The sequence below is a fragment of the Struthio camelus genome, chromosome 5 (genome assembly GCF_040807025.1).
Source record: "Struthio camelus isolate bStrCam1 chromosome 5, bStrCam1.hap1, whole genome shotgun sequence".
In the NCBI taxonomy this organism is placed as follows: Eukaryota; Metazoa; Chordata; class Aves; order Struthioniformes; family Struthionidae; genus Struthio; species Struthio camelus.
This window is the reverse complement of record NC_090946.1, coordinates 84,120,598-84,143,530: the sequence shown is the minus strand read 5'-3', so window position 1 is coordinate 84,143,530 and position 22,933 is coordinate 84,120,598. Positions and strand designations below refer to the sequence as shown.

The window sequence follows — 22,933 nt, the reverse complement described above, 5'->3', positions numbered from 1 at the left end:
GGCTGTCGACAGACAGCAGAGAATGGCTGCTGCTCTAGGAGATGCATTCCTCTCTAGACCTGGGTCAGAAGCTACTGAGGATACCACTAGAACAAACTTTCTTTCCCCCTCAGAGTTTCCAAGGAGAGCACTTTGCTCAGGTTGAACTGACAGACCTGAGCCTCAGAGTGCGGCAGAGTTTCCTTTTTCCGCCCACACTGATGCCAGACATTGCATCCCAAGGCAAAAAAAAATCTCTTGCACAGTGTCAGCAGAAAGGTGCAAAGAAAGGTGCACTTTCTTTTCCTGGGACGCAGTTTCACCCAAATGCATCCCCCAGCAAAATGCCAAGGTATCTCAACAGCACTGCTTCTGTTGCCTCTCAGTGCACAGAGCTGAGGATGAGTCCTCCACAGCCTGCAACAGCGACTGCCTTCTGTCCTGATCCGGCTGCCAACAGCATCCTTAGGCAAGAGGAGCCAAGCAGACCCCGGCAGCCCCAGAACAGTGGGGCCACTGCCCTGCTGTCCTGACAGATGGGCCTCTGAGGACACGGGTGCCATTCCCCAGTGGGGGTGCCCCAGGGAGCCTGCCTGCACTCTCCTCCAGACGGAGGGTCACCAGCAGGTTAATGAGGTGAGTTGATTCCTGTTCAAGAACCTACAGGCAGCGCTCATCTTGCCATTCTGTTTACAGTCCTGTAACACCACTGAAATTTTCTCACAAAAGAGAATTAGACAAAGGTATCAGTATTTCATAGCATGAAATGCTCTCTCCTCCTTGTTAGAGATCCCTAGAGACACATAACAACCATTAAATCCCTAAAAGCTTGCACACTTATTGACCCCAGAGGTAACGAGCCAGGATCATCCCTTCCAGCAAGCCAGTTATTATGGGCCAATGCCCTCAGGCCAGGCCCTCTGCGGGCCGGCCTGCTCGCCAGGGCGAAGGCTGCCTGCCAGGCACCCTGCCTCCCGGGAGGTGCGCAGCAGCCGCTTCACCATGCAGGTCAGAGCAGAGCTTCCCCTGCTGTCTTTTTATCTTTGCAATTCTTCCCCTGACGCCGCCGGCTAATTCTGCAAGTACATTTGCTAGATAAATAATCAGGTCAAAACCCAAACATGCTCGTCGGCTCTGAGAGCAGCCCTCTCCTCCGGCCCGCCGTGCTCGCCAGCCGGGGCTGCCCCGCCGCGGGAGGACCGGAGACACCCGCGGCGCCCGGGCGGCTCCGCACCCGCGGGCTGCCGGCTGCGCGCCCCGCCGACGCTCCCGGCGGAGGCTCGCGGAAGGGCGCCCGTCGGGGCCCGGCAGCCCGGCCCGGCGCAGCCCCGAGGGGAGCCGGCTGCCCCGCGGCCGGCGGCAGCGAGCCCGTCCCGTCCCGTCCCGTCCCGTCCCGGCCGGCGGCACGTCTGCGCGGCGGCGGCCCCCGGCTGCGGCGGAGCCGCGCGTGCGGCAGCGGGGCGGGGAGGCGCCCGGCTCCTGCAGCCCGCCCCGGCGCGGCGCGGCGCGGGGGAGGCGGCGGCGGCGGCTGCCTCCATGCTGCAGCGAGCGGCGCGGCGGGCCGGGGCCGGGGCCGGGGCCGGGGCCGGGGCCGGGCGGCAGCCGGCGGCGCGGAGGATGGGCGCAGCGGCGGCCGCGCAGGGGCGAGCCGCCGGCGCCGAGCAGGCAGCCCTGCCCCGCCGCAGCGCCCGGCGCCGCGGCTGCTCCGCCTGAGCGCGCGGGCGCGGAGCGGGGCGGAGCGGGGCGGCGCGGCGCTGCATGGCCCTGCCGCCGGCCGCTCCGCGCTAGCTGCGCCGGGAGCCGCCGGCCCCGCGCGCCCCTGCCCGCGGCCGCGCTGCTCGCCGCCGTCCCGCCCGTCCCCGCCGCGGGGCCGGCCGGAGGCAGCGCGCCCGGCGCGCAGGATTACGCACAGGGGCGCGGATCGGGAGCGCGGCGAGGAGCCCGGCTTGGCGAGGATTAACCTGGCACAGGTACACGGCAAGGTCAGCGGCTGCCGGCGCGGAGCGGCGATGCGAGCGGGCTCGGCGCGCCGCGCTGCGCCGCGGAGCCCCGCGCGGCCCCCGCCTCCGCCCGCTGCCGGGTGCGCGTGTGTGCCTGCGCGTGTGCGTGCGTGTGCCCTGCCCCTGCCCGCTCCGCGGGAGCTGAGCCGCCGCTTGCCATGGGGCGCCCGGCGCGGATCGCCCTGCCCGCCCGAGGCGCGGGCAGCCGCCGGCGCGCAGCTGCCCTAGGATGCGGCTGCTGAGCGATGGCAGAGGGCAGAGAGGCGGCGAGCCAGCCCGCGGCCGGAGCGTGAAGCGCCGCCGGAGCCTCGCCGCGGCGGCCCCTGCTCGGGAAGCGCTCCGGACCCCGTCTTTCCCCGGGAGGCACCAGGTAATCGCGGAGCGCGGCTGCCCGTGCCCGGCTCCCATCTGCATTGCAGGCGACTTTACTTATTCATGGGAGGAAGGGGCGCGGGAGGCTGCTGCTGCTGCCGGCGGCGGCGGCGGGCGGGCGGCCCCCGCGGAAGGGCTCGTCCCGGCGCGGCGGGGCCGCAGCGGGCTCGGGCGGCGGGGACCGGACCGGGCGGGGACCGGACCGGACCGGGGCCGCGCTGCCGCCGCTGCCCGTGGGACGGCGCCGGCGGCCGCCCGAGCCCGCGGCTGGGGGTGCTGCAGGGCCATTTATGCCGCGGCGGCGGCCGCCGCCCCCTCCGCGGCTCGGCGCGGTGCTGCCGCCGCCTGGGGAGCGCCGGCACCGCCGGGTCGGGCCGGGCCGGGCCGGGGGCGGCGGCGGCGCTGCCCGGCTCCCCCCGGGAGCGCGGCGGTGCCACCGAGCCGGCGGCTGCCGCGGGCGCGCAGGGTCCGCGGCTGCCGCACTGGGGGGCCGCGGCGGGCGAGGCGCGGGCGCGGCGCTGCCGCGGAGGGGCCGGGCCGGGCCGGGCCGGGCGGTGCGCGGAGCCGCCCCGCGGGAGCGGGAGCGCGGCGGCGGCGGCCTGGCCCGCCGCTCCGCGGTTGGCGCCGGGGGATGTAGAGCTCCTCCGAGAGCCAAGCGCTTCGGCAGGGGAGGGCTGCGCCCCTTCGGCTGCTTCTTCTCAGCCGCCCGCCGCCTCTGAAAGAGTCCTGACAGCCGCCCCGTCCTGCTGCCCTCTCCCCGGCAGGCGCCTCTTCCTGGCGGGCTGCCCCTCGTCCCCAGGATCCCGGGGTCCGCGCGTGCCGCCCTCCCCTCCCGTCTGTCCGGTGGGTAATGAACACTTCTAGTCTGCAGGAAAGCAAATGTAGGACAAGATAGACCTTTTTTTCCTGCTGGAAGGTTCCCGTTAGGGGAAACAGCAGAGGACAACAGTTGTAGAGGAGCCAGCAGAAACCTTGCAGCCATATTCGTGTCAGCAACAAACAAACGTCCTGGTTCCCTGGGGCAGGCAGAGCCGGGGACAGGCCCCACGGAAGTGGGGAGCAAGCACAGCTGCAGACCCAGTCCTGGGACCGTGACCCCCAGGTTGGCACTGGCGCAATCAGGCGCCGCTGGAAGGCGCTTGTGAAAGTATTCAGTATTCAGTGCTGCTGCTTGCCAGCAGCCAGGCTCAGAGGCACAGCGTCTGCAGCCGGTTGAGACTGGGCAGAGAAGGTCTGCTGTCAGAGTGAACACGGGCTCTGCCTGCTCTCATTGCCATCTGCGATACAGGACAACAGCAGTATTTCCTCTCCTGCGCTTTTTGCCTTCTCCCAGTAGCCTGAGCCATAGCCTGGATGCGATCCTGGGAAGTATGCTCTAGAGGACCCTGCTTGAGCAGAGGGGTTGGACTAGGTGAGCTCCAGAGGTCCCTTCCAGCCTCAACCGTTCTGTGATTCGGTGTCTCTGGTGCAGGAGCTCTTTCTTGTTGCATCGTTGTGGAGTGCCCAGAGCAGGAGGAGCCCTGCTCGGCTGTGGGGAGGAACACAGCCTGGCCAGTCCCTCAACTGCAGGTGGGAACGCTGGATGCCTCTAGCTCAGCCCGGCCCTCCACAGCCTTTGGCGACTGCCGTGGAGCTGGCCAGGCCATGAGTACCTGTGCTTTGGTCACGCTGCTGTCATAATAATCTTTCCTGTCCATGCTTACATTTTATATGTGCCCAAAGCAACTCAGTTCATCCATATTGAGCATCTGTGGGTGATTCCCTGGATGTCCAGACCCGGTCGAGTCAAATTGGCTAGACAACAAACCAGTGAGATGAACGAGAGCCAGCCCCAGGCAGTAGAGCCTGTTTTGTTGCAGCTGTGTGTCTGAGGGCAGGTTGCCCCAGGCCGGGGGGTGTCAGCTGGCCCAGGCAGCGCACATCATGGCCAGGGATGTGTGCAGGAGCGTGGGGCGGGGGTGCCTGAAGGCACTGCGCAGGCCGGGGACCTGTTCTGCGGTGGTGTGGCACACCGGGGCTTTTGGGTCTGTGCCTCGCTGTGCCTCATGGACTCTGGCTGGGGCGCCACTAGCTTAGCGACGTATCCCCAAAATCTGCTGGCGGTATACTGCCTTCACGGTGGTGTCCTCCCACTGACTTTCTAGTGCTGCTCGCGGTCTGTCCTGGCAGGGGGAGGGTGTGCTGGTTTGCTCCTAAGCAAGGGCCCAGTGATTTCTCTTTGCTGATCTGGGAGTTGGATTCAGTTTTGCAAGAAGCAGCGTACCAGAGCCTGGGTATCTTACTGCCCAACACCTTTCTGTTCTATGTTTCTAAATATGTACTGTACTCAAGGGATTATGCATTTGTTGAAATGCATAATAAATGCATTTAAATGCATAAAGACTATATAAAAATGCATACTAGAGCTTTCCAGTTAGGCCTAGAGTGACAAACCTTGCTAAGGAGCTTCCCCAGGCATATTAGCTCTCCTTTCTTCTTCTTTCAGAAACAGCAATTACTAGTTTTATCATGGCAATGCAGTCAGTGGAGGTAAATCCTGGATATTTTAGGCATTTATTAAGAGTTCCAAGATGAATTAGTTTGCTAGTTTTATGGTTTACCAAAACGCATATGGCTATAGAAGTGGATTCCAAACTGTCCCATTTCAGGGAGGGCTAGAGGACTGAGCAATCTTATATTCTCTTCATGATGAAGATAAGGGCTGGACTCTGTGACACAGTTACGTTTGGGATTTTTTTTTAAGAGTCTTGTTTTGAATTTTTCAAACAAATATTGACATCTAGAGAGGCTCCCATTTGTCTGCATAGGAATGAACCCTGAAAAGCTTTGGTCGTAAGACATCTGGAAGGAAGAGAAGACGTTATCTGTGCAGCCCAAGAACTGGGCAAAAGTTTTGTCCTGTATAGAACAAAACAGGTGGGAGCACGAGAAGAAACGTGGCAGAATAGTATGGCAAGAAGGAAGCAGATCTTTCCCAAACAGATCTCCTGAGAGCTGCAGTCACTGCAGGTGGCTTAGTGTGTGCTTTTTCCCACTGAGTTTACAAGACGCTGAGAGGCTGGTGTGCCACCAAGTACAGTCTTGGCAAGCGGGGCCGCCTGCAGGCTGAAAGCACTTCGAAAAAAAGAAGCACCCCAAGGTGCCTGGAGAGCTTGTCCATCCACTGGAGCATATGGAGGTATTTCAGACGGTGGAGAGCTAATGGCTTTCCACTGCTGATCAATATTTCCTATGCTTTCAGATGTGGTAACAGGTTCAGTTTTATAGAGCAATCTTTTGAATATTCTCTGAGCAAGCAACCAACCCAGAAAATCATTCTAATAGCTTTGCTATTAACAGGCCTGGTAGAATTTGAGCCAAATAGAAAAGGCTTGTCTAAGTGCTATTGAAGCATTTTGGGCCAGGCATATTCCATGCATTAGGGAAGATTTGTACTCCTTTGACCAGACACCACTGAGCGTTGTCTATTTATACGCATCTAAATATATCCTCTGCAGTCTTCAGACTTTTCTAGCTAGTAGTAAAATTACTTTTCAGTATTATGCTATTAAAATGTGCTTGATGACACCATTTGATACGTTTTGTGCTAAGGTGTGTGTGTGCATGTATTTTAAATACAAATTAATCTTGAGGTAGTTGCCTAAAATGCTTTTGAAATAAAAGCATGTCATCAGTGCAGAGGGAGAGTAGAAAGAAATGTACTTGAACAGAAGCAATACTGGAGAGGTGTTCAAGCCTGAAAATCCAAATCCCACCCAGTGTGGGGTTTTGCTGCTTTAGTCTCTTTAAAGACAAAAAGTGAACCATGCCTTCTAGAAATGTATATCAAATAATTGCGTACTTTGCCCTTAAATAGAAACATGTGCCTCTAATTAGTCAGATATACCTTCTGGTACCCTTAAGTGTGAGGCATCGATTTGGAAACAGAATGACAAGTCTCGAAGCGCCTCCTCGTCTGCTCGGCACGTGTAGCAGGTCCTGGGGGCTGCCCGTAGAGCCTGCGGGTTTGTTGGTGCTCTCGCAGTGGCGGCTGGTACTCCGTAACAGCACCGAACAGAGAACAATTCAAGGAGAGGAGAGTGGGGTTCTCCTTCCGGAATTAACTGAACTGCCGGTTCTTGACCGAAGAGCTGTGGATTAAACGCTCACCTCAGTTCAGAGGTTGGAGCCCACTGCAGGCATCAGAAGTACAACCCATGATGCGTGCTGCACGGCCCTGGCGTAGCGGCTGCTGCAGGGAATTACTCATGAAGGAGCTGATCTGAGAAGCAGTTGCATTGCATGCTGAGATGGAGAGTAATAGTAATTGCTGTCCAGGTCCTATTTTGGAAATGGTTTTACAGACCCTGGGGTGAAAGACGGTGCCCTAGTTCCAGTGTATCATAAATACTCCCACATATCCCTGCTGCAAAGGCTATTGCAATGGCGAGTCTGTGTCAGTGTATGAATTTCTCTGGAACTGCTAAAGGTTTTCAGGGCTCCTCAAGAGGGATGGAAACCTCTGACATATTCCCAAATAACAAACGGGCTCTCTTATTGGGTTGTGCTGATTATAATAATGGCTATGTGACTGGCCTGCAGCCCATGATGAAGTAGTAATGATAATAACTTTCTTTTCTACAGCAGCTCTCCTTGGCAGTTCTTGGAGAACTAAGAAAGCCTATAGAGGAGGTGGCAGGGATTAATATTCCCTGGATGAGGAGATAGGGCATGGAGAAGTTAAAGGCAGAGTTCTCAGACAAGGTCCTTCTCCTGATACCCTTAAACCTGTTTTTTAAATGCCTCTAATTTAGAGCAAAGACAGGTGTTCTGGCCTCCCAGAGCTTGTTCTGCCCCATTGAGTCTGAGGTCATAAGTCTCTTAGCCAGAGATGTGATGCAGTAGAACAGCCATGGGGCCAGGACTCTGGCCTTCAAGTAGTGCCCTGTGAAGAACTGCGGGGACACACAGATTTAAATGACAAGTATTTTACCTGCCACATTTTCCTATTATTTCAAGTGTCTGAAAGTGTCTGTGGTTTCAGAAGGAAGTAGGACATGGTGGGAGGTCACTGGCCTGACACATGGTCTGACACCAGGCCCAGCTCAGAAGGTGCCTGTTGCATTTGCCACTGGGTGAGACGCCCTCTCTGCTCGTTCCTGTCTTCTGCCCGCCCCATAGCTCGTGGCTGCTGGCTCCGGGTGGGAGGCTCAGCGAGCTTTGCCTTTGGTCTCACCTAGCATGGCAGATCTAACGTTCCCATAGACTAAATTACTCTACAAATAATATTTGTCCAGAGCAGGCTGAATAACGCAAAAGGTGATTTGTCAAATGGCTAATTTGACGGAAATGGGAACCCTTGGTGAATGCCGCTTTAATTGTGTAGCAAGTGGCCAGCAGTAATGGAGCGTTTGAGGCTGGTTCCTGGTGATGCAAAACTGGTGTCTCACTCCTTGCTTTTGAGGTTATTCTTCCAGATGAAGTTTCTCACCTTGCGCTGTCTCTCAGCACTTCTCCATGAAAGCACGTGATTAGCTAACTTTACTTTAAAGATAAATGACTTGTTTTCCCGTTGGAATTTTTGTTCAGGTTCTCTGTTGAGATGGTATTGTATTCTTTTTGGATTAGAGACAGATAAAATTGTCTTCAGTCTTCATTGCCTCAGCATTTTTTGCGGCCAGATATCTAATATTCTCTAGTTTTTTTTTTTATAATTCTTTATCCCGTGTGGTCTCCGTGCTTGGCCAAGGCGGGGGCAGAGAGATAAGAGGCCTCAACTTGACAGGAGAACCTGTAGCAGTGAGATGTGACAGTCTTGTACCTAACGCAGAAGGAAAACGGACCAGCAGCTGCAATTCAGCAGTAAGGAAAAGACACAGATGGAAGAAAAAGTACGGTAGAAGAAGTCATACAGGGTGGAAAACCCAAAATGCGTTTTCAATACACTGGTAATGATGCTGCAGTTCCCAGGATTTGGGCGCAGGATTTCTGTAACAACGTGGAAGAGTAATGCAGGGATTTCCTGCTGCGCATGGGTGAGATGTGGGTTAAACTTCTTTGGGCGTCCGCCAGAGTTAAGAGTTTATCCGTTTCGTGCAGTCTCTGCCCAAGGAAAGCAGAGCGTGTGCGGCTGGCAGCGTTGCTCCCGTTCTGATCAGCTGCATTGTTTTTGTTTTCACCAACGCACCTTTAAAATACTTTCTGCGATGACCCTGTTATGTGGCTCAGTGGGAGCATGTCTGAGTAAGGCAAGCGGGATTTGTCTTCTTGCGGCTGTGACTCAGTGGGTTTGCTGGAGTCGTGGTATTTCACAGGCGAGCCTTCTATGTGGGACCGTGATTCAGCTTTGCCGCGTTGTGCAAAGCTGTTACTGCTGTCCTGTGGGCAGATTTGCTGTGCTTGGGGCTCCTGCTGACATGTCGGTGTTTTAATTTCGTCTTCGTCTCAGCGGGGCGCGGGGCCGGTGTGACTGGCTGGCGCTGATGCTCATCGCGCGCTCCGTGCCGCGAAGGAGCGCGATTTCTCCCTGAGCTGTAATTCCGGAGCAGCGGCTCCGGTTCTCCTCCTTCCAGCACAGCTTCAGAGCCACGTGGCCACGGTTGCTTTTAGAAACTACTCTGCTTATTTGAAGACACGCTGGAAAAGGAGTCCCCAAAGCAGTGGCACCCTGGAGGTTGTGAGAGCAGTGTGGGCACTGAACCCGTCCAAACCGGCACAGAAAGTGGAGTGTCCTCCACTGCTACGATGTAAGGAAACGATATAGGAAAAGTGCAAGCCTAAATTCCGGCTCCAGTGTTGTTCATTGGTATACAGCTGTGGGGTGTCCTGACAGGACCTTCAAGGGGATCTTCTGGCCTGGCCTGTGGTAGAACTGGGGACTTGGTGTGCTTAGATCCAGGTGATGACCGTTCTTCATAGTAGCTTGTGGCTCTGGCAGTGTTCAGGCCCTGGATGTTACGTCTTTGGATCCTAGAGAGGTTTTCTTTTGCATCCCAACTCTGCGCTGCAGCTCCGTGACTTGTCTTTGTGTTTCGGCTCTGTGTGTGTGTGTGTGTGTCCTCCTGTTAGGAGGAATCATGGGAAGCAAACAGGTCTGCAAGTTGGAAGAGCTGTGGTCGTTGTGTTGGGGCACCAGGGCTGTGGGGTGAAGCAGAGAGGACCTGTCCTCCAGTTCAGACTTCACTGTAGAGACTGCACCAGGCCCCGGCGAGCAGAGCTCCCGCAGAGGCCCCTGTCTGGGCTGTTCATCCCTCGGTGCCCTCGCCGCAGCAGCGATGGATTCGGCCACTCCAAATGGATGGGTCCCTGTCACAGAACGCGTGGCGAGGGTTGCGCTTAGTGACTGGTTTCTGGGGTGCAGTCTCCTTCCCAGGTGCTCCGTGTTCCCTTGCACGGAGCCCCCACGCTCTTAGCGTAGGTGAGCGTCACACATTCCCCACTTACACCCCCATGTCTGTGTCCCCAGGCAGCAAGGAACCCTCCCATCATGGTCTAATGTACATTGGAAATATCCGTGGGGACATGGTTTTCCCCGATGGCATGTTTTTTCCAGGCAGAAAGAAGATATTTCAGCTCATAGTGTGGTAAAAAGAAGTATGTACATAACAGTGTATGCGTGCAGTCACAGTAATGGCTAAATACCGTGTTCCTGCTGCTGCCCTTTCTCCAGTGAGTGACTGTAAAGTGGCTCATTGTGAACGGCTGCTCAGTCCAGCCATTGCCTTCACAACTATTTTTTGCAATCAAAAGTCTCAGGTCAACGTTTTCGTCTTATGCTGATGATATAAAACAAGGTTCTTGGTTTTGCTTATTTTTTTCAAACTCCAGAAAAGTTTAGCACCCCTGGGTGTAATTTTCTTAGTTCCAGCTGCATGAAAACGGAGTAATGCCACTGGAACCGTTTTAAAATTACACTAGGATAAGAACTGAACGTGTTTCCTTGTCCCGTTACATCGTTCGTAAAGGGCTGGTGCACTGATGGTGCAGTCCTTCCCAACGGGCACTTCACGTATCCGGGTAGGCTTAACTGGATGAGTGCGTAATCCTTTTGCAGTCAGGGGGCTACCACACACGCGGAAGGGTTTTCCTGGCTCTGGGCCCTATTGCCTGTGTTACAGAATCACAGAATGGTTGAGGTTGGAAGGGACCTCTGGAGATCATCTAGTCCAACCTCCCTGCTCCAGCAGGGTCACCTAGAGCATATTTCCCAGGATCACATCCAGATAACACATCCTGTGTTATTAGCCTTGTTACTGCAGGCATATGAGATTATGCTTAACTTTAATCGTAGGTTCAGTGTCATACGTGCAAGAGTAAACGTGGTGCGGTGCTGCGGTGGACGCTGGTACCTGCCCTAGGGAGGAGCCGAGACCGGAGGGGCTGGTTTCTGAAACCGCCGTACGTGGAGGCTGTCTTAGAAATAATAGAGCAGTTTTACATGTTGTAAAACTTCAGCTTAGAAAAATTCAGTAGAAAGTCATGAGAAATCACAATGCCTTGGAGTTCTCTACGCAGGGTGGGAAATGTACTGTGAAAGCCACGTCTGCAGAAGCTCCCGCTTTAGGAGGAGGTCTTTATTTCTTCGCATGGCATGCAGCGCTCTGGAATGGCTACTGGTCGTTAGCATCGGGTCTGAAGGGGTAACGACCTGTCCCCCCAGCCTGGCAGGGTATTACTGAAATGGGAACGGTGGTTGATGAGCTAGCATGGTATGGGGAACCGGTGCGAGAGAGAGCGACGGGGCAGCGTTAGTCCCGCCGGCCCGTGCCCCGACCCCCTCCGGGAGCTCGGCCGAGGGCGACGGGTTGCTCGGAGCTGAGTCCTTGCAGGACTCGTGCCCGGCCCCGGCGGGGCACAGCTCTCGGGACGTCTCCCTTCGGCAGCAGCAAACCGCTGGGCGCCCCGGGCCGTCGCAGCGACGCCGATCCGGCTTCGCCTTGGGGCGGCTGGGACGGGGGCACGGCTGGCGGCACCGTGCCTGCGATCCTGTGCAGCGGCGTTGTGTGTTTGTCTGCAAGCAAGCAAGCAAGCGGAGCACCCTCCGGTTTGATTTTTGTGTTCGAGCAGCCTGACCTATAGACGCTTTGATGCCGCTCTTGAAATGGGAGGTTACATCCCTCAGGGCTCCCATGTCTGTTGTATTCATGATTGCCCATTACTGCCCTGGGTCAGGCACTCTGTTTCTAAGTTGTTTTATTTAAGAAGCAGTCTGCAAACAAACACCTTGTTTGTACTGAAGTAATCCCCGTGTCCTTCCCTGATCCTAGAAGGAAAACATGATAAATACCACGGACAGAACAGGTCGAGATGGATAGTTGCAGCTGATCTGCTAGTTTGAAATGAAAATGGTATTAGTTTCTGAGGGAACAAATCAGGCAAAGAGTTTTAAAATGAACTTTACTGGTGTGGCATTGTGGAATATATAAAAATGAGTGAAAGATGAACTGTTTGACTAAATGCCCTTTGATTGCTTGCATTAGGCCGTCACATGCTCTGCACGGGCCCTGCTCAGAGGATCACAGCCTCTTGCTGTTCAAGTATATTTTGTGTTTTGTTGTCTGCTACATTTTCATTGAAGGATACAAAAGAGCTGAACTGAATAAACCTAACTTCTTCTCGGGAGCAATAAAGAAGTCTATGTACAGACCTTTTGACTGTATTTAAATTGTATGGGGAAAGTTAAAATAACTAGCACAAGATAAAACAATAATCAGGAGCGAATCCTGGCCGGTAGGATGCAAGACTCTCAAAATTCAGCGGAAGAAGCTAGACTCAATGCCAGCTGCGTGCACGTGAAACCGGATACCCACACGGCTCCCTGGTGTCAGTAATGCCTCCTTGATTTATGTTGAGAATGTGAAGAGGGGTGAGGGATTAAAGAAAAGAGAGTGAAGGGCAAAAGTATTGCAATTACCACATAAATTAGAGAAATCACTCATACCCTGAGGGTGCAATGTGTTTCTCCTTCAGTGCTGGATATCAGTAAATCCGAACCAAACCACCTCCGTGGAGGCGAGCAGACTGCGCCCCGAGGGCTCCGGCGGCCCCTGGGCGCGGGAGCGCGGCTCTTCCGCGGTTGCCTCGCCCTGCCCGCCTCTGCCGTGTTCCTCTTCCGCTTCTGTTTTGATCGGTCATGCAACGACAGGAAACATTAACTGAGTATTAATATACAGAAATAGGCTTTTTACAGTAGGGGCTTGATTCTGAACTTGCATTCGCATGTACAAGGCATCATGGAGAAGGATAGCCTATTTGTGTTACGTGTAGCCTCCCTCCACGAAGATGCTGCTGCCTTTCCAAAGCACGTCATGTTTCACTGACATAATCTCATTTTCCGCCTACGTTAGCGAGTTGTGTGGTGCAACAGGAGAGGATCTGTAGGGTGAAATGGCTGATGATGAGGACCTGAAGTTCATACCCCTGTGTGTTTGGGGGGATGTTTTGGAGTGGCTCTAGTAAGGTGTGATGGACTGATTGCTGAGCAGAGGCTGGAGCACGTCGAGCCCATTTGCAGAGCTCATCTTTCAGCAGAGTTTCGCCTGGAAGGAGTCCAGTTTTCATGCTCTGAGACTGCTCGGCCGTGTGAACCGCAGCGTGGGAAGTGGGAAGGGGTGGGCGACGCGCTGCAGAAGAGCTTCCGGCCCCAGCACAACCTCAGCCGTCACACCCGGCACACCGGGATGAACGCCTTGGGCCGGAGGGTGCCTCCAGGGCAGCGCAGTCGTGCCCAGGAGGGAAGGCGTTCGAGCATGGTGCCCCACAGCTGGCGGTCGGGGCGGTTGTGGGCCACGGAGGTGCTCGTGGCCGGGCGATGCAGGTCACCGGCTGGGCCCCGAGGTGGGTGCTGCGAGGAGCTGACACCTGCGTGGGATGCTCCTTTTCTTCCCAGCTGAGAAATGCGGTGCTCAGGGCATCCTGATGGATTTGTGACACTCCCTGTGGGACTTTGCGCTCATGAACCAATTAAGGCATTACATCGTTGTAATGTGGAGAGTACTCTTTGTTTATTAAGTAATGCAGGTATAATGCAATTAGTGACAGGCTGACCTGCTGATGTCAGATGAGGATGCCAGCCAGGTCAGAGCCTTCAGCTCTGCTTTCTAGTCCGGCAGGCAAGCTCGTTTGTGGCCTCTGCACCAAAATGGCAAATGCTCAGGGGAGTAGCCGCTCCTCTGGTGGCTTTTCCTGGTAGTGTTTTCTGCAAGATGCCCATGCTGCTATACTCTCTTGCTGGATAATCTGCTTCTGACCGCTGTTAGGAGCAAGCAATACGTGTAGAAGAACCTGCAGCCTGATTCTGGGTAGCTGTTTTGCATTCGTCCTGTGCCCTGCTCACTTGCTGCCTTCTCGGAGGGTGGCTGCCGGCCTCGGGGCTCGGGCTGGCCCTTCCCAGGAAGGGAACGGGCTGTTCTGCTCTCGGTAGCTCCTCGATGTGGAGGCAGCAGTGACGCCCTGTCACGACTGTTTCTTATCCCCCCATGTTAATCCTGATACACTTTCTGCTAGCTGGTGCTGCTTGCGCGGAGAGAAAACGCAGCTCTTGCACAGCCCCAGCTGTCCAAGCACCCTTGCCGGGCTGAGGAGCAAGAGATGTGCCTCTTGCAGGCACAGGATATGGCTGCATCCGGATGCAGGGGAAGAAGTGAGGATTGGACTTCCCCTGACTTCCGAAGCACAGATGTTTGGTCTGAGTACTTGCACTACTTCATTTCAGAGTTAGGAGCAGTTACTGTTAAGCAGTAGTTAAAATAGTAGAATTTATTAAGATAATTACCACGGTGTTCCTTTATGAACGGGTTTCAGGCTAGGCGGAGTGTTTAACGTTCAGCACGGCTCAGAAAGCACAGCTGGACCGAACTGTGAAGCTGTCCAAAGCGTGCTCCGTCTGAGGGTACCAGCGTGCTGACTCGGGCACTTTGCCTTGGAGGAGCGTGCTCCAGTTGCAGTTCGCGGCGCCGACTCTCCTTCTGGGTGCGAGCGCGCTGCCGCGACCGCGTGTCCGTCTGCCTCGCAGCCCCACGTGTGCGTCCTGTGTCTTGGGATCCTGGCAGGGCTTTGGAAACCGCTGCTCGAGCAATGGAAGCGCAGGTGCAAACGTAAACGCGGGCCAAAGTGTCGGTTCCCTTTGGTGAGGTCCGAACCGCTGTGAGTCGAGTACGCAGAGGAATCCTTCAGGTCTAAGCCATGTGATTGCGCTCCAGAAGTTCGAGGAACGTAAAGGACTGCGTATGTTTTCGGTAGAGACCGCGTGGTTCGGTACTGAAAACGAGAGCAGGGAGGTGTCCTGTTAGTGACCTGCAGCGCCTGCGTGTTAGAGCAGCGCGCAGGTCGGGCATGAAGAAACAGGAAGAAAGGGAAAAAGTTACACGAGTAACTCGGCAGTAGAATGTGGCTAATGCAGGGGATTTAGAGACTAAATTAAAATGATCTTAAATCTCAAGGAGGTTCGCTCCACGGAGAGCTGCATGCCAAGACACACTGCCAGCCTAATTGCAGCACGTGTCGGGCTGCAGCGGGTGCAAAAGGAGGTCCCAGCACTCCACGACTTTCCAGAAGAAACAGTAGGTATCGCTGTCCAAAAGAAGGAATACTGGCTAAAATTGTGCTCTGGTTTTCCATGCCATCCCACGACAACATTTTGCAGCACAGGTCAGGCGATACTTTCCTTGTTGCGTGTTGACTGCAAATACAACGAGAGCAGAGGGCGTACTTATATAGGTGGGTGTGAATATAGAGGTAAAGCCAGCTCAGGCAGCTGGGCCGGGCAGTGCTGGGACAACAGAGGCGCTCGATGGGACGAGGGACCAGGGAAGGACTTGTAAGGACGGAATAACTTGCTCGTGTCTCGGAGCGCTTGGTTTCTCACCTGCGCTGGCGGGGCGTTAGCTTGTCTGCCAGGCCTCCTGGGCAGCAGGAGCGTGCGGGGCTGCCAGCAGCGCGGGCAGCGGGCTCTGCCGCGGAGCGGGTGCATCGGGCAAAGAGCGTGCCAGAGCGGGGGGGGCGAGCCGCTTGCCTGCGGGAAGTGGGGAGTCCGCTGCTTTTATGACGTTTACGTCTACCTGACGGTCTGTGGATGTTAGATCTTAAAACCGTGACTCTCATTGTAGGAAAGCCTATCACGAGAAAAAAACCTTTACTTTTGGGGGGTGAAGGGGGAAGTTAATGCCAATTTTTCAGTTGCCATGCGGCCTTTATGTGGTAACCAAGGCAAGAAGGCTTTGCAGAGAAAGGGTTAACATACAGGTTGCCCAGCTTTTCCCCATGAGCGGGGAGCAGCCGCTGGGGCGGCTCCCGAGTCGGCGCGGCGGGTGCCGCGGGGGCCGGGACGGATCCCCCCGCAGCCCGCTTGCTCTGGGACTTGCGTCTTTGGCTACCAGATTTACAATGTTTTGAGCCTCCCCGTGTGCTGATTCTCTCCCAGAAGCTCAAGCAGCTTCTTGAAATAAGTGCATCCCAAAATCACAAGAATTGAGCTCATTTGCGAAAGCCTGGGATCTCTGCGGTCAGCCGCAGGCGAGCAGCTCTTCCGTGATGCTTCGTGGGAGATTTCCTGCGCTGGCACTGATCGGCTTTCCTGACGTTTTTCCTTCTCCCGTCGCTGCCTGATGCAGCGTCTTGTTTTCTGTTTACCTGTGCCCTGCTAGCTCCCTTCACATGTGCAGTTAGTTAGGGCTGTAACTTTGAGATGGCATTCGTTCCCATAAAATGATTTATACGCTGCTAGGATGCAATCATGTTGCAGTAAGATGGCATCTAACTACTTTTAAATGTCAGTTTGTGTTGATGCACGAGTGTGGTTTCATCATGAAATTAATTGTAAACACAACACCCCTGGGCATCCGAAACGCTGAGACAGGCTCTGCAGCGCTCTGCAGCCAGCGCTTGCTCGGGAAAGATAAAGGGGTATGAAGGAGCTAACGGTAGTTGGGGGGCTGAGGGTACTTTTTACAATTAGTGGAGGGGAGAAAGCAACGGGAGGAAAGTCGGTCCAGAGCCTGGCGGACCAGCTCTGTGGCCCAGGCAGTCCGCCGCAAGGCTCTGCGGCGCTCGTGCCCCCGGATCGGGGGCGGCGCAGGGCTGGGGCAGCGGGCAAGGCCGAGCAGCGTTTTCGGGGACAGCCCGAGCCCCCGCTCGTGGGCGGTGCGGCACCCTGGGGGCGAGGGGGGAAGGAGGGAGGTGTTGCGTGACCCTCGTGCCGGCGGCGCGCCCGGGCTGCTGCCTCGCGTTGGCGAGGCTGCTGTTTGCGGGGAGGAAGCAGGTCGCTCCCAGCGCCCTGCGGCGCTGCCGGTGGCTGGCGGGGCCGTCGCTGCGCTCGCTGCCCGTCCCGGCTGCTCCGCCGGCGGGTCGGGACGCCGCCTCCTCCCCGGACACACCGCCTCTGTCAGTTCCTGGCTGCTCGTCGCTTTTGCCCCGGTGATGACGTTTGTGTCCCAGGCAGTGCCAGTTTTTCACCGTGTGCCGGTGCGCGGCTGTGTGTTGTCGCAGAGGACGCAGCTGATAGCGGCACGCCTGCTGCGTCTGTGGGCCTCTCTGCTCTTTCATTGGATTTGGTTACTGAGGGACGCCGGGCTTCAAAATGGAATCGCTTTGTATTGCAAAAAGTCTTTTCCGATATATTTCCAGCTGTGCCGTGGCTGGAGCATGTGCTGAGAGTTTCAGTATGCCGGAAGGACGTTGCACATGAAGGACAGCTCTTCACACCAGAAGATGCGGAAGGGACGGTCAGGCCTCAGCCAGAGCTGGTGTGGAAGGCTGCCCTGTCACTGGGAGGTGTTGCTCTGTGCTTTTGGGATTTGTTTGTTTGTTTTGCTGTGTATACATGTAAATGAGACTTTGACTGATTGCAAAAAGCGAAGTAGCACATTCCCCTGATTTAAATGGGTAAAATAGAGTGAAGCAGTGCGGTACTATGTCACGGTCCCGCTGCCCTGCTTCCCAAGAGATCCGCTTCCCCTGTGTCATCTTTAGCCCTCAGCCTGGGTCAGATAAGACTGTGGTTGGGCGTCTTGGTACCAGTCCGCGTTTTCTGCGGCGTACCTGCCCAGTTCTGCCGCGGCTGCAGCCGACCCTGGCGTGGCTGCTCGGTCACAGGGTCTGTTTCCGACGTCTAACTGAGGTCCGTTTCGGAGAGCCTGCGCGGCCGGGCGCTGGCGGAGCGGCTCCAGGCGCCCCAGCAGCCCTGCGCAGCGCGAGGAGCCGCGTCCTCCCTCTCCTTCGGGCCGGAGGGGTGACTCTCCTGGGAAGGAAAGGTTTGTTCTCCGTGGGTCGTGTTCCTGGCGGCTATTCAGCCTGCTGTTTCTAAGCCAGCGTGCCTGTGGCTGCTGCTGCCAGGCGAAGCTCTCGGCAGGGGTGGTGCTTTGGGAAGCGATGGACCTGTCTCAGCTGTAATCGCGGTCAGGCCCCTCCGATGGACCTGTCTCAGCTGTAATCGCGGTCAGGCCCCTCCGATGGACCTGTCTCAGCTGTAATCGCGGTCAGGCCCCTCCGATGGACCTGTCTCAGCTGTAATCGCGGTCAGGCCCCTCCGGGAAACGCGGAGGCGCCGGCCGGGCCGTGGCCGCCTCCTCCGACAGGTTCCCGGGAGCAGGGCGGCTGCTCCCGGGTGATGTGCGAGAGCTGCTGCTGGGTATTTACGTGTCCCTGTAAAGTTTCATGATGTTTTTCAGTGGCTACATAAAACCAAACCCAAAAGTCAAGTCCCGTCCTGACACGGTTCTCAGTCAAAGTGCGGCTCAGCCTGGGCAGTCCTGCTCTTCGAGAGCATCGCCGCTGCTCGGAAATACGACACCCATTTTCCCTCCGGCTGAAACAGTCGCCTAAGCAATGGCAGAGCAATGAGAAAGTGGCAGGTCAGTGAACAATGAGAAAATGTGTCTCTCCCTGTTGAGGTGCTGCTCCTACCAGCCTTGACCTCCTCATGCCTTTAAAGACCGTGATTTCTGTCTCCTTTCAGCACTCCGCTGCGGCTAGGGGTACTTCACCCGCCCGGCCCGCCATCCCCGGCGCCCACAGCCTGCTGGAGCGGCAGCGGACGTTTCCCCTCTGCTGTCCCGGCTGCGGGGCGGGAGAGCGCCAGCGCTCACGTCTGGCCTGCTCTCATTCCCCCTGTTCTGTCTTGCTCCCTGCTTCCCCTTCAGTTACCATCTCTCCTTTCTTGTTGCATTAATCATAGCACTGTTTATTCAGTTTCTTCCATGTGTTTTCTGTTGCTTCCTTTTCCTCCTCCTTCCTTTTCTGCATCTTCCCATTCTTTTTTCTTCCTCTCTCCATGCTGCTTGTCTCTGGTTGTGAAAAGCAGGGAACAAGAGGATGGAGATTTTTTTCCTCTTATCTGCCAGAGTAACAACACTGTGTTTTTTATTATTATTATTTTGTTTTCCTCTCAACTGTTTATGGGAAATTTGTTCTGGAAAGCTTGTAATTAGCAAGTGCTGCCTAAGGTTGGGGGAAAGATGTTGAGCGGTTCCTCTCATGGTTGTGGAGTGTAGGCGCTGGAGGAGGAAAGCTGATATTTCAACAGAAGGCATCTTGCACGTGGAAGGACTTGGAAGTGGAGAGGAGAAGGGGCTGGCAGCTGGACTCCGAGAGGAAAAGAGTCATTTCAAGTCTCCTCTGTCGGAGAGCTGGCGGCATTGCAACGCGACTGAAGAGTGTGTTGAGAGATGGTTTGGCATTGGCTTGAGTGGTGTTCATGGAGCAGCCTCCTCCGGCCCCTCTGGCACAAATGCCTTTTCTGGATCTCGCCCTGCTCGCGGGCTCCCTGGAGCCAGTCTGCCAGCGCTGCTGCCAGCCCCAGTCTCTCCGGTGACTCTTTTCTCCTGATCCCATGGCATCAGCCCTGCTCCTCTGCTAAAGGGCTCTCCCCTCCGTGAGCCGAGTCACCGCCAGACGTGTCCCTGCTCTCCACAAGCAGCCTCGCTGCGGCTCAGACAACACTTTGGTCTGCGCCAAGGGAGTTTCTTCTGCCTGCGAGGTGAAAAGTGTGAAACGTCGGTAGGAGGGTGGTTTGGACACGTTGCACCTTAAGAGACCAAGTCCCTGGGACTGGTCACAGGGTGCCACCAAGGGCAGTGGAGATGCTGGAGGGGGGAGGTAGCTTGTGGGTTCTCCTCCAGCTTCACCTTGTGCTGTTGTGGGGGCAGAAGGAGCTCGCGAGAGCATCTCCCATGAGCCCTTTCTTGAAGGGATCAGAGGTGAGAGTCAGGTGGGGTGGACGTGTCCCCACTGGGCAGAGGTGCTCTGGGTGTGCTCTGAGGTCCTGTGGCAGAGCTGGGGGGACCCCGTGGGCTCCCCGTGGCCTGGAGCTGTTTCGCACGGGGGAACCCATGGGCTCCCCGTGGCCTGGAGCAGTTTTGCACGGGGGAACCCATGGCTCCCCGCGGCCCGGAGCGGTTTTGCAGGGTGCTGCTCTTAGCTGCACCTGGTGTTGCTCAGGTTAGTAGGAGAGCTGCACAGCCAGGGCAGCCTGGAGGAAGGCCCGGGTGGTTGCGCTGGCTCTGCGTGTGGTCGTGCAGATGTTGCGGGTGGAGCCGTGCGCTTCTGGGCCAGGAGATGTGGGCCTCGGGCTTTGCTCCTCTGCTTGGCTTACCGACTCCGGCGGGTATCAATGTACAGGCTATGCTCCAGCCCAAAGCGGATGAAGGTTGTTAAGTGATGAGCAAGTAATATGTGTTTATAGCAGTCATGGCAGGGGGTTGGAAATGGCATGCCTGCAAGCTCTTGCAAGTCTCTGGCTCATTAATTTCCAGAGGGTGTCTATGCAGGGGGTAGGGAATGGCAAGCCATTATTTTTCTGGCAAAATCAACTAGAGGGCATGTGGTGTTGTTCCAGCTCTTCTGTGCTATCCTTGGCATGTGCGCGGCTGGTGCACGGCGGCTGCGTGGCTCCCTCCTCCCTGGGGAACGAGCAGATGCTCGGGGTCCCTCCCGAGCAGGCGCCCACCCCTGGGTCTGCAGCTTCTTCATTTCCTGGGACAGCATCCGGGTGCAGCCCAAGCCAGCAGAGGAGTGCTCTTGATGCAAGGGAATAAAAATGGCAAATCCAGGGGCCTCTGGGAAAAGCATTTTGGAGTAAGATTTCCATGTTCACTCTAAAAGCAGTAAGCAAGATGGAGGCTGCGCTAAGGTGGGGCTCTAGGGAGGGCTCGCATACAGCTGCCATCATACAAAGTCGGGACGTTGTTGTTTGAGAAGGGAGGAAGAAGAAATGCGTAGCATGGCTTTCCCTTTCTCCTTCCTGCCAGCACTTGTCGGTTCCTTGAAAGGTGAAAGCAGCACACACGTTTTATTTGATGAAGGGAGGAAAGGTTGGGTGGTTTCTGTGCAAGGAGAATCCATCTTCTGCAGCTAGTGCAATAAAGGAGGGAGACACAGACTCGAGGACAGAAGCCCTGGAAAAAAGACGTCTCTGAAGGACGTCTTGCCAGGACGCTTATTTTTCAGGCCTGTGACACTGAGCCTTCGATAAGGCTGTATCAGTGATCTGTGGCTTTACACTTCGCTCTGTCTGTATTGAGAACAGCAGATGGAAACGGGCTGAAACGGGAGCTTCGCTGTGCCGTGCGCTGCACGTAGAAGCGTTCCTCTGAAGAGCTTACGGCCAGACACATACAACTGGCGATTTTTGAGTGGGGACTGAGCGCTGAAGCAGATCAGTGACTTGAAAAGTGTTTGAGGAGAGTTAGGAAGGAAGGAGAGATTGGAAAGGCGAAGGGACTAACCTTCCTCTCTCACTGCGCCTACATTTGTTTCCCATTTTTCATCCAGAAAGGGCAGTAACGGTAACACAGAAAGTCCCTTTGATAGGTAAAATGTGCAGTCTTGACAATAAAACATACCTCTAATGTACAGAAAGCATACATCGTTCAAAGGACTTGAAAGTCCTGTTTCTAGAAGAGACATAACATTAACACGCTCCAGATCAGTGGTACTTTAACTTCTGAGTGGTAGGCTAACTTGAAAATGATCGTCAGTCCTGTGAGCCCGGACAGTGTCCCCACAGCACTGCTCTGCTCCTGCCTCTCCTGGTTCTGGAAAACAGAAATATTTTATTTTTCTCCATCTTCCTCTCCCCCCCCCCCCCCCCCCGCCTTTAATTTTAAAATTAAACAAGAGAACCATAAAGAAGAAGAGAGAGAAAAGGGAGGACTTTGGTGGCAAAGCTGGAAATAAAAAAAAAAGTTTGGATTTTTTTAAACTGGATATATTTTTTTCAGGAAGATGCATTTTCAAAACAGGAGAGTCAATTAGTTTCAGTTTTTTGCAGCATAAAATTCAGTGTATGAGAAAGTATTTGCTTGTCTCAGAGCCTTCAGTGCAGTGGGAATGATAAGGGTGGACCAGCAACCTTGCTTTTGCTTTTTTCTTTATTAAAATTTAAGGAAAAACAACACTCAGCAACAGCAGTTATAATAGTGGCAAAACACTGCAGGACATTTGTAGCAGCTGCTGAAAGTGCTGCGTTCACAGTATTTCAAAACATACAGTTTTGCATCCCTGTCACAGTCCTTTTCACGAAAGCGGTGCTCACTTTCATCCGTGTTACAAAGGGAACGCAGAAACTTCTTTTCTCCTGAACACTTTATTCAAGATTGTTTGAAATCTCTGGCCTTTTTGGGGTCTCTTCTGCAGCTCGTCCTTCCTGGGACCGTGATCTCCAGGCGGGAGGCGCGGGTCCTGCGGTGATGGCGTGCGTGGGCTCCTGCGGGGCGCGAGGGGGTCCCTGCCGTCTGCGTGGGGGCCGGTGGCGCGTGGGGGTCCACCTCCACATGAGGCTGCACCCCAGGGCCAGACCAGTGTCCACCTCTGCATGCGGCTGTGCACCAGGGCCAGACCAGTGTCCACCTCTGTGTACAGCTCTACCCCAGGGCCGGACAAGCGTCTACCTCTGCATGCGGCTGTGCACCAGGGCCAGACCAGTGTCCACCTCTGGGTGCAGCTGCACCCCAGGGCTGGATGAGTGTCCACCTCTGCATGTGGCTGTGCACCAGGGCCTGGATGAGCGTCCACCTCCGCGTGCGGCTGTGCACCCGGGTTGGACGAGCGTCCATCTCTGCGTGTGGCTGTGCACTAGGGCCAGAGGAGTGTCCACTTCTGTGTACAGCTGCACCCCAGGGCCGGACGAGCGTCCACCTCTGCATGCGGCTGTGCCCCAGGGCCTGGATGAGCGTCCACCTCCACGTGCAGCTGTGCACCCGGGTTGGACGAGCGTCCACCTCTGCGTGTGGCTGTGCCCCGGGGCCAGACAAGTGTCCACCTCTGCATGCAGCTGTGCCCTAGGGCTGGATGAGTGTCCACCTCTGCATGCAGCTCTGCACCAGGGCCAGACCAGTGTCCACCTCTGTGTACAGCTGTACCCCAGGGCCGGACCAGTGTCGACCTCTGCATGCAGCTGCGCCCCAGGGCTGGACAAGCGTCCACCTCTGCGTGCTGCTATGCACCAGGGCAGATGAGTGTCCACCTCTGCGCGTGCGGCTGTGCAGCAGGGCTGGATGAGTGTACACCTCTGCATGCAGCTGTGCACCAGGACTGGACCAACGTCCACCTCTGTGCAGAGCAGTGGCTCACAGCTGGTATGCAGCGGCCCCGATGCCCTCTGCTTGGGA

At 55.8% G+C, this 22,933-nt stretch overlaps 1 protein-coding gene across 5 annotated transcripts in view; it reads left to right on the top strand.

Moving 5' to 3' along the window:
• Positions 1–1,829: 1,829 nt before the first annotated feature.
• The window catches only part of LRFN5 (leucine rich repeat and fibronectin type III domain containing 5), a 73,630-nt gene continuing 52,526 nt past the window's right edge, over positions 1,830–22,933 (top strand). Inside the window, exon 1 of one of the 5 annotated variants that reach the window (XM_068947634.1) lies at positions 1,830–1,949. The gene's annotated coding sequence lies outside the window, so the exon portion shown is untranslated. Of the gene's footprint in view, positions 1,962–2,120; positions 2,350–14,685; positions 14,891–22,933 lie in introns of those variants that run through there. The other 4 variants (XM_068947633.1, XM_068947631.1, XM_068947637.1 and 1 more) reach the window with 4 other exon arrangements.